Source organism: Leucopleurus acutus (genome assembly GCF_964270905.1).
Source record: "Leucopleurus acutus genome assembly, chromosome: 17".
Classification (NCBI taxonomy): Eukaryota; Metazoa; Chordata; class Mammalia; order Artiodactyla; family Delphinidae; genus Leucopleurus; species Leucopleurus acutus.
Genome location: NC_139159.1, coordinates 7,863,173 through 7,882,628, shown reverse-complemented (window position 1 = coordinate 7,882,628; position 19,456 = coordinate 7,863,173).

The window sequence follows — 19,456 nt, the reverse complement described above, 5'->3', positions numbered from 1 at the left end:
GCATCACTGCACTGTGTCCCACATGACCTCTTTGTGCCAAAGAGGGGAGAGAATTCTTTCTCTTCCTCTTATAAGGCCATCGATCCTACTTGGTGAAGGCCCCACCCATGTGACCTCATCTAACCTGAACTGCCTCCATAAAGGCCTATCTCCAAACAGTCACGTTGGGATTGGGACTTCAGCGCATGGATTTGGGGGGACACGGTCCAGTCCGTAACCAATTTCAGAAGGAATGCTTGGGCCCCATGCCAAGGCTGGCACTGCTGGTCCAGGAGCTCACCTGCAGAGCCCGAGAGATGCCAGGGCAAGGAGAAAGGGGTTCACTTGGAAGAGCAGCACCCGTCAAGAGAATTCCAGCCCTGACGAGGGCCCAGAACAGCTGAGCAACTCAGGGGCTCCCACAGGAGGGGAGGAGGGAGGGCAAGCCACCTCCCACACTGGTGCCTCATGCTGGCGGTGGCATTCACTCAGCTGCCAGGCTCCAGATGCCCTCACTCATGTAATCCTTGTCACCCCTGTTACAGGAATGGAAATGGAGGATTTAAAGGTTAAGCAGCCCGCCAACGAGCCGCTGCTGGACGCACCAGCAGTGAGAGGCAGATTCCCAAGGCTGCTCTCAGAGCCAGCGGTCCTAACCTCTACTCTCTCCTAGAAGGGAGAAAAGGGCACAGGCTCGCGTGGGATCTTCAACCAGAGAGCGATTCCAGGTGCCAGAGGCCACAAAGCACGTGACGCAGGGGACGGAAGCTAAGGAAACACAGAAGACCGTAACACACACGGAAAACACCCGACTTCACGGACAATGAAAGAAGGGCACCTACCAAATTGGCAAAGGACAATGACGTCCCAAGTTGGCAAGTGCAGAAAAAATGGGCAACCCCACACCACGGAAAGGACGGTGAACTCAGAGGACAGGCACCCTACAAGATGGACACAGCCTGGGACCCCAGGACACCCCTTCCTAGGAACGTGCTCTAAAGGTGCATGCAGATGGACAAGAAGGGCGAATCTTCACAGCAGCACTGATTTCAACAGGGAAACGCGGGAAATGACCTAAATGCCCATTATAAAGGAGGATGGGCAAGTGAAGTGACACGGCATAGGATGTCACTGTCTCAGCTATTTGAAAAGATGAAGTACAGCGCCATGTATAGATATGAAAAAATCAGCCACAGTATTATGAAAAAAGGGAGTTGCAATATATACAGTATGTTTGCACCGTGACAACCTTTCTCCCGCTAAAAACCTAGAGGAATAATTTGTATACCAGAGTTTATCGGGATGGGGGCTTTCATCTTCTACTGTATACATGTTTTATGGGGTGAATCTTTGGGAATGAGCATCCTTACAATTAGGCAGATGTTAGAAAAATAATTTATTACAATTTACTTTTTCCTACGTCATGCTGATCTAGCTTCCATCCAAGTTGCGCTAACTGGTAACCCTGGCTGCGTTATTCAATCTCACAAAGCCCCGGCTTCCTCACCAGTCAGCAGGAACAGTGCTGGGGACACGGGGCGCCTGTAGGTCTGCTCTCAATGTACCCCCTGCTTCCCTTCATTGCGCTCACACCTTGGGCGTGGTGGCGAGGGTCTGTGGGCTGGGAGCCCCCAGACGGCGGGCCTGTGTGCCCTGTTCACCTCTGTTATGCCAGGGCCCCCTGAGTGCCTAGTACAAAAAGTTGACCAAGTGATAATTCGTGAACAAGATGACCTAGAGCTAGCATACTGAATCAATGCTAACCATATAAGAATGTGTCAGTCCAAGGCTGAAATACATTTCACTCTCAAGGGAATCTTGGAAAAAAGGGCTTATGAATCTTTGAAATGCCACACACACTCCAAACATTCTAAAGGTATAAAACTGATTCACCTATCTAAATGTCTTAACAATTGTGGAAGTTCAACATGAAAGATGTCCAAATTTTTCCACATTCCTGTTGGAAACTTAAAAAATATTTTCAGGGCTTCCCCGGTGGCGCAGTGGTTGAGAGTCTGCCTGCCAGTGCAGGGGACATGGGTTCGAGCCCTGGTCTGGGGGGATCCCACGTGCCACGGAGCAACTGGGCCCATGAGCCACAACTACTGAGCCTGCGTGTCTGGAGCCTGTGCTCAGCAACAGGGGAGGCCGCAATAGTGAGAGACCCGCGCTCTGCGATGAAGGGTGGCCCCGCTCGCCACAACTGGAGAAAGCCCTCGCACAGAAACGAGGACCCAACACAGCCATAAATAAAAAATTTAAAAAAATATATTTTCAGGGTACTCATCTGAAATCATAACTCAGATGTATTTGAATCAAAAAGGAAGTCTGTCGGGGCTTCCCTGCTGGCGCAGTGGTTGAGAGTCCACCTACCAATGCAGGGGACGCAGGTTCGTGCCCCGGTCCGGGAAGATCCCACATGCCACAGAGCGGCTGGGCCCGTGGCCGCTGAGCCGTGGCCGCTGAGCCATGGCCGCTGAGCCTGCGTGTCCGGAGCCTGTGCTCTGCAACAGGAGAGGCCACAACAGTGAGAGGCCCGTATACCGCAAAAAAAAAAAAAAAAAAGGAAGTCTGTCATCTCCAAAGCTTCTTACCCCTTGGGTGACAAATTCTTTCCCAAATACAAAGAGTGCATTTCTCAAGTGATGGTCCAGAACGTGAGACGTTATCCATGAACCTATGATCAGACTTTCATGAGTCAACCCTTCCAGCTAGTTAATTTACACTTTTCAGGCCCTCCCGCCCACCCATCCCCTGCACGGCTAAGGTTTAACTGTGTAACCAGTCGAGTGGCAGCGTGACCAGGAGCAAAGTGCAGACACTGCGGCCACTTACTGTACGACTACCAAGGCCTCATCCATGTCAAGACCTCAGTCACTCTCTCTCTAGATAAACAAAATGTACGGTGAAACAACAAATGCAAAATTATTTGGAGCTCTTGGAGAAGAAGTTCTACACGAAGGCTTCAATTGCCAAGTCCAGTAACTAACCAAAGTGTTTCTATTACAACCAACAAGTAACAACTAAATGGAAACACCACAGTGACCCACTTTCCTTCATTTTCCAGCAGACAAATCACTGTAATTCTAATTGGCAATAAATTAAGGTTATGCATGGAATTCTAATAACCTCCTTTTCAAGACGGAATATACCCCCTTCACCAAATGATCAAACCAGACATCAGCAGTAAATGGGACGGAGAGACATCATGTCCCCCGACGCAATGCCCTGAAGACAGACACACCATCGCCCGTGTGCTACTCTGACCAAAACAGGCTTAACCGAAGTCTAAACAGGAGGGGGAAAGTCTAATTTGCTCATTAGGCTGCTGGGCGGACCACTGCAAGGAGAAGAGGTGCCTCATTTCTGAACGCCACCACAGTATAACGATAGCTGCTACCTTCCATGAAGTTCCACCTGCTGTGCAGGCCAAAAACATGTACCACAGAGAAGCACACTGACGATCTCTTTCCCTCCGGTGATGAACTTCCGTGGACTCTGACGCAGAATTGTTTCCAGAGCACCTGCCACAGGTGGAAGGCTGCTCCAGGCACTGGGGAGGCGGCAGTAAACGTCACAGGCAGCAACTCCCTCCTTCGTGGAGCTAAACTGCCGTCTAGTGAGGACAGAGTCAGGACGTAAATTATCAGTACAATAAGTAAAAGGTAAAATGAGAGAAAAACCACAGCACGGAAGGAAGACAGGCAATTTGGAGGGAGGGGTGAGATTTCAAAGTGGAGGTGGGGAAGCTTCTCAGGAAGAGGACTCTGGAAGTCTGGGACCAAGGGTCTGCGGGGCGCTGGGCAGAGGGCGCAGGACGGAGGAAACAGTCTGAAGGCAGCGGGCGGATGCAGAGACCAGTCAGGGAGCCGCTGCAGGAGCTCCAGCAGGAAAAATGGCCACGTGGGCGGACCCTGCCCGTAGTCTGAAGGTGGGGCCAACAGCCTCCGAGGACGAATGTGATGCAGCGTGAGTTGGTGGGCGGGGCAAGTCAAAGAGCATCCCAAGCTTCCAGTCAGACGGCCGCGTGATGAAGGCTCCGGAGGCCAGGCGGATGTGGGGAAGCACCGCATCCTAGAGCATCCCATCGCACGCCGCGGCACGCACAGTCCCGTGAAGCAGGCTGTGAAGGTGGGGTTCCCACCCTTTACAAATGCAGGGAAGGAGCCTGAACCAGCAAGTGTTCTGTCTCTCTACAGTAGTGTTGGAAACAAAACGAAACAGGAGCCTGGATCCCCTTCCCAAGTGTAGGGATTTTTTCCACTATCTCGTGTGGCTTTTTTTGGTTTTCCGTTTATTTTTTCAAGGCAGAGTACTACGTAAAATGGAGAAGCCTTGTTCTAAGGTGTTTCCAAAGCTGGCTTCAACCCACGAGCTGCCTCACCTGAACTCACCTGCAGCTGGAGGTCAGGAAGCTCCCTTTACCAAGCAGAAGCCCGATACACGCAGGCCATCTGTATGCTGCAGAGTCCCTCACTCAGGGGAGCCTGAGCGATTCTACAAGGGATCCGCACAGCTAGAAGGAGAGCAAGGGCCCATCCGGCCCCAGAGCTCCAGAGCGGAGCCTCGGGCTGTCCGCTGCTCTCCTTGATCTCTCTTAAGAGGCAGATCGTGTCCATGTTGCTGTTTCGTAACATCACCTGTAAAACCCTCATGTCCTTCCCCAGTCACATTTCTCACTGATCCCAGGAGACATGCGTTCAGCTATCCTGTAAACTCAAAAAACAAATGTTTTAGACAGAATATTTCTCTTTCTGACTCTCTTGTGGCTGCCAGAAGAATGTCCTTCCTCTTCCCTGTGTCACCTGCACCCTCGACACCCCACCACGGCCCTTGCCGGCCTGTCAAGTCCGTCTGTCCATTCGCTCATCCACTCGGTGAGCACATCTCTGATGAGAATTAAGGCGTTCTAGGCCCTGGTATTTCCATCTCCCCGCAGGTAATTACAGCGGGATGGACGCTAGGAAAGGGGCCCTGAGCAGGGCTACAGCCGGAGAGGGTCTCCCAGAGCGATGACAATGACCGGAAGCGAAGGAGGGGCAGAACCGGTAGGTGAGGGAGGACGGGTGGGCAGGGCCCGCAGAGGGTGTGGAGGCAGAGAGTCCCGGAGGGGCTAGGGGCGAGAAAACCTTAAAAATCACCAGGGCTTCCCTGGTGGTGCAGTGGTTGAGAGTCTGCCTGCCGATGCAGGGGACACGGGTTCGTGCCCCGGTCCGGGAAGATCCCACATGCCGCGGAGCGGCTGGGCCCGTGAGCCATGGCCGCTGAGCCTGCGCGTCTGGAGCCTGTGCTCCGCAACGGGAGAGGCCCGCGTACCGCAAAAAAATTAAAACAAAAAAATAAATCACACCAGAACCCCTGGCCTGTGTGAAGGCAGTGAGAAGCCAACAGAGGGTATTAAGCAGAGAAGTGACAAGACCGGGCTTTTCGGGGGAAAGGTCACTTTGAGCGCAGTGTGAGGCTTCCTCCTGATTTCTTCTCCTAGAATCTCTGCTGGTTTAACCCATACAGCAACCGCTCCAGAAAAGGTCCTCATCAGCTGTGCCCACCTCCCCCAAAGCCTCTGGCTTCCAAACGGTCTTGACAGCCACACCGCATAGAGAACGTCACCTTTGTAAATAAAACAATGTTTTGCTCCTGTCGCTCTCACTTCAGAACTGTGATCACTTCTGAAATCAGACGAAACCTACTGATCCTAACGGTGGCACAAATGCCCGTCACCCACTACATTCTAGCAAAAGAAAAAAGTGCTTGCAAACTGCTCCTCAAATGAAGCACTGCCTTTAAATTAAAATGGGAACGACTTCCTTAAAACGTTCACACAAGCACCTACAGCAATTTAATTCGGAAAGAAGTCTTTCCTTTCGGTGATACATATTGAGAAGTATTTTAAAATAAAATAAATATGCTGCCTGGTACCTGCTTCTAAATAATACAGAGCACGTGGGAAGCTGGTGAGTGTGAATGAAATAAGACTGGCCGTGAGTTAACGAACCTGGTAAAAGGTCCGTGACGACCGACGCTGGTCTTCTGTCTACTTTCCTGTGCTAGAAAGGTTTTATTTACTCTTTGGGTATCTGAAGCATCTCAAAGTACTCAGACTTCATAAAAATTCCTCTTCTTTTGTTCTTTTACTTTTCCCTATAGAAGATGAGGCTGTGGGCTTCCCTGGTGGCGCAGCGGTTGAGAGTCCGCCTGCCGATGCAGGGGACACGGGTTCGTGCCCCGGTCCGGGAGGATCCCACGTGCCGCGGAGCGGCTGGGCCCGTGAGCCATGGCCGCTGAGCCTGCGCGTCCGGAGCCTGTGCTCCGCAACGGGAGAGGCCACAGCAGTGAGAGGGCCGCGTACCACGAAGAAAAAACCCCAAAAAACAAAACAAACAAAAAAAGGATGAGGCTGCTTAGACTGACATTGAACACAACCCTCAGAGGTTAAGCTGTGGTGATGCAGCAACAAACGTCTCAAAAAAGAAAACTGTGAGTTTAGAGCAAGTTGCTCAATGATGCATTTGGAATGACTTTCCAAAAACAGTCCTGCCTGAGCATCTTCCTTCCACCAAAACTAGTTCAGTCAAACAATTCTACTTAGCACTGACAGACCAGTAAAACTGGAGTCGATATGTATTAACAGGTATTTCTGCATCTCCAAACAACCTCCTCACACTCACAATATACGTTCTACTTCATTTGTTAACTTCCAACCCCATATATGAAACACATTCAGTAAATGTGACGTGCCAACTTAACAGAATCGTTGACTTTCAAGGTTGCAAAGGACGCTGAAGGTCCTCTAGTCGGCCAGCCATTTGATGTTTTTGTCTCCAGATTAACGTGCATACGTAACCTGTTAGGATTTAGTGGGTAATCTGATGCTGCGTGCTACGTTGCACTACATACAGTAGGAAATGGGAAGGCCCTACCTAATATCACCCTAAATAACTGTCACTTTAGTAAATAACACTAATATCTCCATGTCATGTCGGAGCTTCTATCGTAGACAATCACAGGCTGCAACGAAATTTTATGTGCGACACTTTCCGAAAAGCAAACTTCACCATTTTGCACTGAGTCGCCGGTGCTTCCCCACAGTTCGCTCAACATTTAAAGTCAAAGTCATCAAATAACGAAAGATTTCATTACCACCCTGTACTGACAGAGACCAATATTAATTATTATTTGAATTAACCTCTGAGCCATGGTTTTCATCAGTACTCAGAAAAGACAGGGACAATCTCTAATTACATGCCACCCTCATTATAGGTCACCAGGCCGCAAAGCTGTATCTGATGAGGCTGCCACACTTTGCCTTGAAACTGCTTTGGACTCCATTATTACCTTCTCATCTCAAAATGGAATTTGAGGGCTTCCCTGGTGGCGCAGTGGTTCAGAGTCCGCCTGCCGATGCAGGGGACACGGGTTCGTGCCCCGGTCCGGGAAGATCCCACATGCCGCGGAGCGGCTGGACCCGTGAGCCATGGCCGCTGAGCCTGCGCGTCCGGAGCCTGTGCTCCGCAACGGGAGAGGCCACAACAATGAGAGGCCCCCGTACCGCAAAAAAAAAAAAAAAAAGGAATTTGAAATGTAATTCAGCAACCTTCAGAGATGCTCTCCCCGGGTGTTACCACTTTTTCCGTCAGAAATGGGATGTGGGACTGCATGCCAGTCTATGAGTAAAAGTCCTAAATGCAAGTAAATGGCATTCGCTTTTACACTTTTCCATAAAGCTGGGAAGCGGTGCCTTCTCAGCTCCACGTGGAAAAGACTTTGGGGGTCTAGTAAGTGGAGGAGAACTGAAGGGAACACTGCGATATCACACCGATCATTTCTCCCAGATGTTAACTGGCTCTACTTGATTTTGTGTGAAAGTAACCTGATACAACAAGGAAAAGAATCCAACAAGAGAGAAGAATAAAAATGGAAAAATGACTTTTATTTCTCTCTCCCACTGCCGACCCTGATCTCATTCTCCAAAGATAATCATCTTAACGGTTTCTTATGTATCCTTTCCTGCCTATGTGAGAGCACGGAGATGTGTCTGCACACACCACGTATTTTTCCAACCTTTTCCTAGGCAGGAATCTAGGAGGTAAACATCCGAGCCATTGTCAACATCCCAGCTGCAGCCACTCCTGAGTGAAGTTCTGGTGCCGCCCCTTCCAACCAGGCTGCTCTTTGGGTACACATTTCATTCTAGTCTCAGAAAAATGCACCGTTTTTAAATCCTTAAAGTGTCAGGTTAATGATCCATGACACAAATATTCACATCTAAAATGCCTGAAGATTAAGGACTCAGGTAGGGCATGATATAATTCCTAAAACAATGTCAAGAGGAGGAGAGGACAGATAAAAACGTATCTGTGTTCTCAGCCAAAGAAGACACCGAGTTTCTGAATCTTGATTAGAATTCGATTTTAAATTCGACAAAATCGACTGTACGTTAGAATGGTAATTTACCAACGTTAGCACAGTCGGTCCAGTAAAGAAAGACAAGATGTCATCTCCCACAAGGCAGAGAGAAAGCTGAACGGCGCGTACCCAGTGCCAGGGACTCACCCCTGGACCACCCACACGGCAGTCGTGGCATCTGTTCTCCATCGGGGCACCGCTTCCAGGGTGAGTACTGTTTTGTTACTGAAAAGAATACTGCTCCTGGGAGTAACATCATCAGTGAGATAAAGACAAAAATTTTTTAAACTAAAAAGCCTACATAAGAATCATAATGAATTAAGAACCTATGTATTTTGATATCTAAAATTTCTTTCACATTTTGAAAGACCATAAGAGAACCTTTCAGGGACTTCCCTGGCAGTCCAGTGGTTACGACTCCGCACTTCCAATGCAAGGGGCGCGGGTTTGAACCCTGGCTGGGGAACTAAGATCCCACATGCCACGCAGCATGGCCAAAAAATAGTAAGAAGAAGAGAACTTTTCATGTAAACAAGATGTAAAGAAGAAACTGGTATTTGGAGAATTCTTTCCCCAAAACTAAGAGTGAATTTTTGTAATCACTTCAAGAACAACTTGCATGAACATTACTAAGGGAATTAAAACCTGAGATTTTAAAAGAATCTCCAAAACTATTCCTACCAACCTCCCTATGTGTGAAATCTCCAGTCTTAAATACCCCACTGCTAATAACAAATTTAAAGTATTTGAATTTATACAAATTATTACAAGACACTTTTAAACTCCTCTGTAAGAGAATCCCTGTCTTTAAATGTCAATTTTTATTATCCTTGTTATTAGAGGTAAGAATTTTAACTAAAGTTTCCTTTCACCCTTAAATATAGTTTCAATTTCCATTTAGAAACGAAACCATGTATGGGTGTGAGAGACACTGTGGTCCTGGGAATAAAAAGTAAACAAGAAATTCCTGAGGAACCCTAACAGGACACAGTGTGATCTGGAACTCTAAGAACTTAGTTACAAAGTAACTTTTACCGAAGAGTTTTTATTTATTTTTCAATTAAATTCAAAACCTGTAAACCTACTCCTGTAGGCTGATTGCTGGCTGCTATGCGGATACAAAAATAAGATGAATGAGTGCCCGAGATTTTTACATTTTTTATTTACCTTCCTCACCTTTCTCTAACTTCACGCTGATTTCTAGTCAAGCAGACACAGGATTCCACCCCCCACCCACCCAAGGGAATCCACCATTTCATCAAGTGCAACAAAATATCGCAAGCTATACAAAAGTGCCTTGGTTACATCTTAGGGAATGTACAATGTAACTACCTATTTTAGAAATCAGATCTAACCCTTAAATAGGCATAATCAGGAAAATACTAATTAAAAAAAATATTAAAATAGCCCCAGACTGCCTTCAAAGAACTTATCATGTAAAAGAAGAAAACAGGAGTGTAGATACTTCAGGGCAATGTCATCTTAGAAATTCTGCAAAAGCAGCGTGCTGCAGGCAGAGCCCAGCACCAAGGAGAAGCGGTGATCCTCCCGGGGAAGGACCAGGCAGCGAGGACTCCACGGGGACCATGGGGACATGCGAGCGACAGCAGGACGAGATGGTGCCGCATCTCACCTGTGTGCTTACTGACCGAATCGTCTACAAGGCAACATGTGCGCCACACAACTGAAAACGATATGAGGTAAGGAAGCTGTATTCCGCTGCTGAGAATTAGAAACGGCTTTACAGAAGATGTAGCATTTGAGACAGAATCTGAAGACAAATGGGATTTTGACGGGCGAGGGTGGGTTTGAAAGGACGCAGCGCAAGCAAGAGCAGAGGCACGGAGGGCAGGAGCTGCTGTGTGGTCGGGGACCATGAGCGATCCAGGTCAGCCTGATTACGGGAGATGTTTAAAGAAGAGTAGATACTACGGCTACAAAGTTAGGATGGCATTAAGAATCAAAGACCTGAGTGCCAGGAGGAGGCGGTCAGTTTTGTTTTCAAGGGGAAAACACAAAGAAGGGGGGTGCACAAGTGTGAGATGAGCAGGCAAGGGCATTCTAGACACTTCTGGAACATGCACAAGCAGAGAATTCAAGCCAGAAGTCTCTGCAATGGTCCAGCACACACGGAAATGTGGGCAGGACCTGAGAGGCTATGTCGGGGAGGTACCATCGACAAAAGTACAAACTCTGATGATGTTCTGAGTGTGGAGGGTTACAAGGAGAGGGAAGTGTGAGTGGAAGAGCATGAAGTGGAGACGTCCCCCTGGGGACGTGGAGAAGGGCTGGGGGGTGGCACAGAGGCTGCATGTGACTTGGAACACCTAATGCCCCAAGCACAGCTCTGATGTCTCCACCCTCGTGTGGAAGCCTCCGAGGGCCTCCACACCAACTATGAAATAAACCCAGGCTCATCCAAAAAGCCCCCCTGAAGCTAATCTTCATACTTCCTCTAACTCACCCACACCACAGTCTTCCTATTTCCTAAATACAAAGCTTTGTTTTGCCTGCCCCCCTCCCCCCGCCACTCTTCAAATCCTGCGCGAAAGCTAATGCCTCCGGGACTCTCCCCGACACCTTAACTGGCCAAATACTGCAGCCGTTTAAGATTTTAATGGTAAACAATGTCAAAAAGAACTTCCCTCTTCTTAATGTATGAAAATTAACTTTCAGCATGTTCACTTCTTTTAATGACAAAGTATCTTAACTGACAGATTTAAGACATCTTAAATCAGCAAATCATAGCTAAATTACTATACTTCTGTCCTCATAATCTGAAGACAAATGTGTTACTCTCTAATTTATCTTTTTATATGTTACAACTCTAATTCTTCCTTTTTATTACGGTTCTTCAACAATGAGAGCAAGATCCTCCATTAACAAGGCCAGTTAACATGTGATTACATAACAAGTGGTCCAGGATCACCCTTTGTTCTTTCATCACTTACACTGTTCAGACAAGGTTTCAGCATATTGTTTAAATTATTTCTATTTAACTATATGCGAAATTCTAGTCAAGCACAAAAATATTCCCTGGTCTCATAAAATTCACTATTTTATCAAGTGTTTAAAAATATAACGTACTATATATAAGTGCCAACTACCTCATTAGTGTCACCAACTTAAGCAATTCATAATGGCTCAACTACCTAATCCAAATTCAAATTTTAATCATTTTAAATAATTCTGCACAGACGTAATTAGAAAACAAATAAAATATTAATCAGAAAACTTGCTACATCACCCAACAGCAATCAGATGGAATGAGCATAATAATCACCACAGTATAAAGAAGTCTGTGGGTTTGTATTAGACACTCCCGTGCTGTTTGGAACTGCAGAGCTGGGGTTCACTAGAAAAATGTAATACATCCTTTCAGAATGCCCATGGTGGTGAGGCACTTGACTGTTTCGGAGTCATGAGGACTGAAATCAAGTACGTGGCATCCACCTATACTATATGTGTGTCTCTGGGTAAATCCTAAGTTTCTTCATCTATAAAAGGTCACAAGGATTACAGTGCCAATGTGTGTTAAGGTGCCCAGTAAGCAATAAAACACGGTGCGAATGTAAGTCACTTCATTACATAATGTTGATCAATGCACAGGGGTTGATGTAAAGAACCACATGGCTTTTCTCCATCTGTTTTCTCCTCTACATATGTCACCATTATCTTCGTACTTCATATCTAAATCTCAAAGAGTGGGTGGGGTATACTTCTCTAAAGCCCATGGATCAAACCATTAGCGAGAATCCTGCCATTTTCACTCCGTGAGGTTTATTTACAGGTATCTCAGCATAAATTAAGTTGGTAACACTCAGGCACTCAGGAATTGCAGTATGGCTCATGCTGACAGCATTTCATATTTTTGCAAACTTGATAAAATAGTGAGTTGTCTTTCACGTATAATTTCATGCATAAGCCCAAGTGACAAGTCTAAATTTTCAATGAAGCCCAAAAACTCAGTAACTATCAGTCTAGTGCTATGAAGGAAACAAATAAACATGTTTATACATAAATACCTCTTTGTCCCCAGTGAATTCTTGCTCTGGTTGGATAGGCAAGGCATAAATAGGTAACCTCACTTCCTACTTTGCAGGGAGAACAGGCGCCTCTCCTCACACCCGCCCCCCCCCCCAACCTCCATCCACTGCTCCTGCCCTCCTGTCCTCACAGCACAGATGTGCCCACCCGAGGTCGGGCTGGTCTTCCAGATCTGGGCTGAGTCCCTTCCCCTGCTCTCAGGAATCTTACTCCATCAGTTGCCCTTTCCTCTCCCATGGAGAGTCCTATATAATCCGTTTCTCAGTTGGATCTTTCCCACCTGTTAGTCTCTGTCATTTGATTAAAAAAACAGAGAGAGAGAGAGAGAGAGAGAGAGAGGCAAACCTCACCTGGTTTAGAGGGGAGGGGAGGGGAGGAAGAGCTGGGGAGCCTGCAGCTGGGTGTCTGGCAGGGCCTGCTACAGTCAGGTGTGTGACGGTCCGACATTTCACTACCCCAGGGCTGCGGGAAGCAAGTGGGTGTGAAGATCCAGCCGGGACTCCACCAGCCCTGCCTCATGCCCTAGAGAAAGGGCATCTCGTTAGCCTCACAGGCAGCCTGTGTGCCTGGGTGGCCCCACGGACATCAGTCACCCAGCTGGCCATGCAGGCGAACCAGAAGCCCAGGCGTCACCCAGGACACCTTCCCCTGATGCTCCCATACCTGATCTACCATCAAACCGTACCTGTGAAACCATCCTCAGCCCCGTCCACCTTCTGTCCACACCCACGTCCACCACACTACGTGGAATCACCACTTCCTCTCACTGACTAGGCAGTGCTCTCCCCGCCACCTCCAGCCCCCTCCAACTACACACACAACACAGAGTAACTGTTCCCCTTGTTCCTGGGGTTCAGACCAAGCTCTCCTGAGTGCAGCCACTCAGCCTGCAGGCAGGAGGACCCCAGCTCAAGCTTACCTTCTTCAGGTAAGCCAGTCTCTCTGCATCTGAGTCGAATGCCCATCACCCACTCCACAGCACCACATGCTGCTCCGTCTTCTTTTTCTTTTTTTTAACAATTGTTACAGTTGCACTTGTACATGTTTGTGTGACTGCTTAATATCCATCCATCCCACTGGCTGCGGGCACCTGGTACAGTTTTGCCCACCTCTGCATCCCCAACACTCAGCACAGAGCCCAACCCACAAACAGCATAACTACTCTTTTGGATCAGTAAATAAAACGTGAAACAACTAATTCTATGGCCAATACCTTAGGGAGGGTGAGATAAGATATATGGATCAAGCACATGAACACTGAGGAAACTCAACCAAGGGAGAAACTTTCCTGTGAGTGCTTTAGTAAGTTTTAAAAAGCACAGGGGGGGCTTCCCTAGCGGCGCAGTGGTTGAGAGTCCGCCTGCCGATGCAGGGGACGCGGGTTCGTGCCCCGGTCCGGGAAGATCCCACATGCCGCGGAGCGGCTGGGCCCGTGAGCCATGGCCGCTGAGCCTGCGCGTCCGGAGCCTGTGCTCCGCCATGGGAGGGGCCACAACAGGGAGAGGCCCGCGTACCGCAAAAAAAAAAAAAAACATACATGCACCCCTATATTCATAGCAGCACTATTCACAATAGCCAAGACATGGAAACAACCTAAATGTCCATTGACAGATGAACAGATAAAGAAGATGTGGTACATATATACAATGGAATATTACTCGGCCACAAAAAGAAATAATGCCATTTGCAGCAACATGGATGCAACTGGAGATGATCATACTAAGTGAGGTAAGTCAGAAAGAGAAAAACAAAAAATTAACAGTGAAACAGGCTGGGGGCAGTAACTGACATTTTACTAAGTGCTCACTGCGGACCGAGCCCTGGGCTTGGTGCTTTACACACACACACACACACACACACACACACACACACACACACAATCCCCACAACTACCCCTGAAGTAGTACCTGCCCATATCTTGTAGATGAGGAGAGTGGTATTAAAGCAATCAAGTAACTCTCCAAACCACAAAACTGGTAAGTGGGGGAGCTGGGTTTCCCTTTATTTTGTCCAGCCTCCAAAACCCAACATTGCAAAGGAGAAAGCACAGGCCTCCTGCCCCACCAACCCCGCACAGAGCCCGATACCAGGGGCTGAAGGATTTGCACAAGAGGCAGAAACAGCTATGCAGCGGTAAACGTCCTCTACAGAGAAATCAAACAAGCCACAGTGGTGATGGGTGCCCCCACCCGAAAAAGAGTGGCAAAGAAGCATGTAAAAATCCCCAGGAAGGTTAAAAATATCTTCTAAGTTCACATACAGCTGTTACCTAACAAAATACCTTTCAGATGGGCAGAGTTTGTTTTTTTTCCCTCACCAAACCCACCTTTCCCAATAAAATTCTCTCTTTAAAAACTGTAATTACTTGGGACTTCCCTGGTGGCAGAGTGGTTAACAAACCGCCTGGCCAATGCAGGGGACACGGGTTCGAGCCCTGGTGCGGGAAGATCCCACATGCCGCGGAGCAACTAAGCCTGTGGGCCACAACTACTGAGCCTGCGCTCTAGAGCCTGCGAGCCACAACTACGGAGCCCGCGAGCCACAACTACTGAAGCCCGCGCACCTTAGAGCCCACGCTCCGCTACAAGAGAAGCCACTGCAATGAAGAGTAGCCCCCGCTCGCCGCAACTAGAGAAAGCCCACGCGCAGCAACAAAGACCCAATGCAGACCAAAAAAAAAAAAAAAATTGTAATTACCTGATAAAAAGTTGTTCCAAGAGAGCATCATATTAAGAAACACTCCCATTATATAGTATAGACATCTATGCAAGAAAGAACCATGATACAATCAGACCGTCCAAGCTATGTGGAGAAGCCACAATATCACCTTCGGGTGAGAAACACCCTCTCCTTTACAACTAGTAAACCCCACCCACTCCCAAACACACGGCCAAGTTTACACGGAAATGGGGAGGAAGGAAAAAGAAGCTACTTCACCTTAAGGGACTTACACTTCTTTGGGGAAATGAAGATGCTGAGAATGGAATGTAAGACCTTCTGCAGATGAAACCCATGACTGAAAGTCCGGGTCTGTGGCCGTGATCTTGTCCATCACGATGACCCTTTACTAGCACTTTATCACAGAGCACTCAGGACCAGACACTTTACAAGGGCTGTCTCACAACAAGACGGGGACTCACCCGCTGCCGCTGCTGCTTATATACATGTGTGCACCACGACTCTGCATCTGGCCCGAGGTCTGCTGACCTGGCCGAGCTGCAGCCGCCTTCCTGTCCCATCACGTGGGACACCCTGAACCACTTTGGGGTGACGTCTGCGTGCATGTGTGTGCTCTTCCCATCCGGTTATTTTCCGGCCCGAAGAGACATTATTCACAAACCTCACCCAGCTCAAAATTCACATGGACACACTGTTCCAACCCGTGAGCTCAGCCCACGGCTTCTGGAAGGTCCTGCCTCCCAGGAGGCACTGACAGGCCTGCCGCCCCGGGACCTGCTTGGCGCTGGGTGCTGGCCCCCTGCGGACCCGAGCTTGCAGAGGTCAAGGCACCTTCCCAGGGCCACGTGGCACGGCGAGGCCTCTAAGTGAGAACCAGGTTCTGACGCCAGGACCCACCCACACTCCTGACTGAGGTGACGCCACCTGTGATGGTCACCAGCAGCAGGGCTGGAGGCTGCACCGCCCCTGTCTGTAGACCGTCAGGTTGGGCTAAGCAGGACCTCGTCACTAGCCCCGGAGCCAGCACGTGTTTACGTCTCTACAACTATTCCGCCACCCGACGTGGCATCATCTCATCATGTGAGGTCACGCACAGTAACCTCCTAACTCTGTGGTCCCGATTCCCTTGGGTTTCATCTTGTCTTCGTCCATATGGGCTGAGATACACACGATCATTGGTTTCTGTCAGGTCAGGACCCTGTCTCAGGGGAGCATCCAATGAAAAGGTCCATGGACCTCCTACAGCATGGCCAGGGGCTGCAGTAACTGCCGTAGGTGGTAAGCTTCTAGAAACGTCCTAGACACAATCGTGAAGGTGAAAGTTCCAGTGTGGTTGGAAAGAGCCCAAGGCCAGCAATCACCAAACATCAATTCAGTCTTTAGTTTTACTTCTAATGATATTCCGAACTTGGCTGTTTGGAATCTAAAATATTTCCATAGAAACAAGCTCTGGCTATGAAACAATAACAACAATAAACGGGGGCGGGGGGGGGGGGAACCAGTTCATCTAACCCATGACGCGGCTGAGAGCAGAATATGACGGACGACCCTAGAAGTCGGTGGCACATGGGGTTGAAGAGGAGGTGAAAACTTACTTCAACTATAAGCTCCTTCAAGTCCTGCCCTCTGCTTATTCTAGCTTTCTATGCCCCCCTGCCTCCACCCCATCCAACAGTAGAGGGAGGGCGCTCAGCAAGGAAGCAGAGAAACTGGGCCATACTTCACAGCAATGGGGGATACGCAGGGCCAGCTCTGGCAGAACAGGTTATCGTAGGCTTTAAACAAAAAAAAAAAGAAAGAAGGGTCTTCCCTGGTGGCGCAGTAGTTGAGAGTCCGCCTGCCGATGCAGGGGACACGGGTTCGTGCCCCAGTCCGGGAGGATCCCACATGCCGCGGAGTGGCTGGGCCTGTGAGCCATGGTCTCTGAGCCTGCGCTCCGCAACGGGAGAGGCCACAGCAGTGAGAGGCCCGCGTACCGCCAAAATATAAATAAATAAATAACGTGATAAAACATAAAACAGGACCTATCACATAGCCCTGGCTCACTCTGGGTGACTAGCAACAGAACAGTTAAATATCAACATTTGGCCACTTTGAAATCATCTCAGTTCTTCTTGGTCATATAATTCTTCAGTGACATTAAAGTATCAGTTCATATCACCTAAGATAGAAGAAGCTATGGGATAAGACAGAGACGCCCCTGTCCTGTTGCACAAAGCAGAGCTCCCACACCTCACGATAACCCAAGTGCACACTGCCACATTAAAACCACTCCTTACTCAACCACAAGACACGGGGGAAATCCAGAAAACCCTAACCAAGGTATCATAGCAAAATGCTCTACAGGGAGTCACCACAATCATACTCTCAGTCTTTTCTTAATAACTAATTGCTCTCAAGTTGCCTGATGCGCACTGCAGTGCCAAGAAAGGCGTTATCTACCATCTTCATCTGAAACCTCTACAGTCACACTAATAGACACCAAGGCTCTCCAATCTTTACATCTCTCACTTTCACATTCTCTTTACTGAGAAACAAAGCAAGCCGTGACACTGTGAATAGCTGCTCATTCTAATGAATGGCTGGCACATGACAGACACTGAGGAAGGTACTACTATTAACCCCACTTCGTAAATGAGCGAACTGAGGCTGGGGATTAATTAACTTGCCCAAGGTGCCAAAGGTAGTTAAGTGTTGGAAGCTAGCTTTAAACCCAGGCCGTCCGACTCCAGAGCTGTTTGCTGGCGTTAACCTTTCCACCATGCTACCTATCTGATCTCCAACTAGACATATAGAGAATCTTTACATTGCTATCATTTCATTGGAAATTTTTCTTCCTTATGGCTGGTGGAGGAGGAAATCTCTGACATCATTACATTAGGTCCACATTTGGGTCTATATTCTTTCCATCCTGGCTTCACACTATCTGCTGCAAAATCCTCTCAAACTATCCTAGATACACACAAAAAAAAAAAAAGAAAGAAAGAAAGAAAACGGCCCTTTCCTTGCTTTGTATCACTGAATAATTAGATTTTTAAACTTATAAACAAAAAAACATTCACTCTGCATTTGTACAACGTGGGCACCAGCCTAGCACTAAGCTCAGAATCTATACCCAAATACTAGATTGTCAAGTCAGGCTTTCAATGGTTAGCAGTACGTTTATTGTTTTATTGTGAGTTTTAATAGATTTTGGCATCACCCTTGTGGAATAGTCTTGGTGACACCGTTTTATGGTACCCAATGTGTTGACAGCAGTCTGGCAGATTAACGCTATAAAAGGTGGCCCACTGTCTGCTTACATTAGGTCCAGTAGCCAAGCAGGTTCATGCTGAAATGCCTGATTCATAAGCCCATCCAGGCTGTGCTCTACGTGCCGTTCACAATGGAGGCAGCAAGGTGTGCACGGGACGGCACCAGGTGTGATTAAAGTGACAGGCAGCTGTGAAATCTTTTTGCTAAAGATTAGAGGCTTAAGTTCCAATTTCAGATGCAGTCAGGTGATTTTCCTTTTTGTTCAGTAAACGAAACTGAAAAACACGGGTGACTGCCAACTGAAGGTTTTCTAATTTTTCACTCGTTACTGTATTTCACTGAATCTAAGACATACTTTTTTTTTTTCACATTGCCATAGGTCAGAAGTAGGATCTATCTTACAACTGACACCATCTTAGATGTGTATGAAATACAGTAATAAAATGAAGTTGCATGTATTCTGGCTTCTATGGTTTAAGTTTTATATTACCATCAACCCATGTATTCATAATTAATTTAGGAGACGATGTTAAGATTTGTCTCTATTTTTCCTTTTCTTATCCTCCTCTGTTTGCCATAGAAGATACAATAAAGGATGTTTGAGATACATGAAAGGTCACATAACTTCAAGGAGACAAAAGCTTTGAAGCTATTTTATTATAAGTGCAAAGCTGTTACCCTCCTATGAAGAAAATAGAGCCTGAAAGCTTCTCCAGGCTGCATGCGACCCAAATGGTTTCTTCTGTGAGAAAGACACAATTCCAAGGTGGAAGGGCTCCAGATGCTCAAGTCTTCCCACCAGCGTAAGTCGACTCGCTCCAGGACACAATAAGCCTTTAAACTCAAGCTCAAAACTCTCAAGGGGTTGGTTTCTCCTCCACCTCCCCAGTATCAAAATCATGCTCCCATATTTAAACAACTAGGTGAGATGCACTAGCACTGAAATCTGAGTGCTAAATGTTTAGTAAACACTAACCAAATTCAGATCTCATCTATATAAGTTTTTAAAAAGATGATTCTTGTTTTCTTTGATTTCAGAAAACTTAAGATAAAAAAAGAAGGCAGGGGTCTCCTAAATTCAACTTACTGC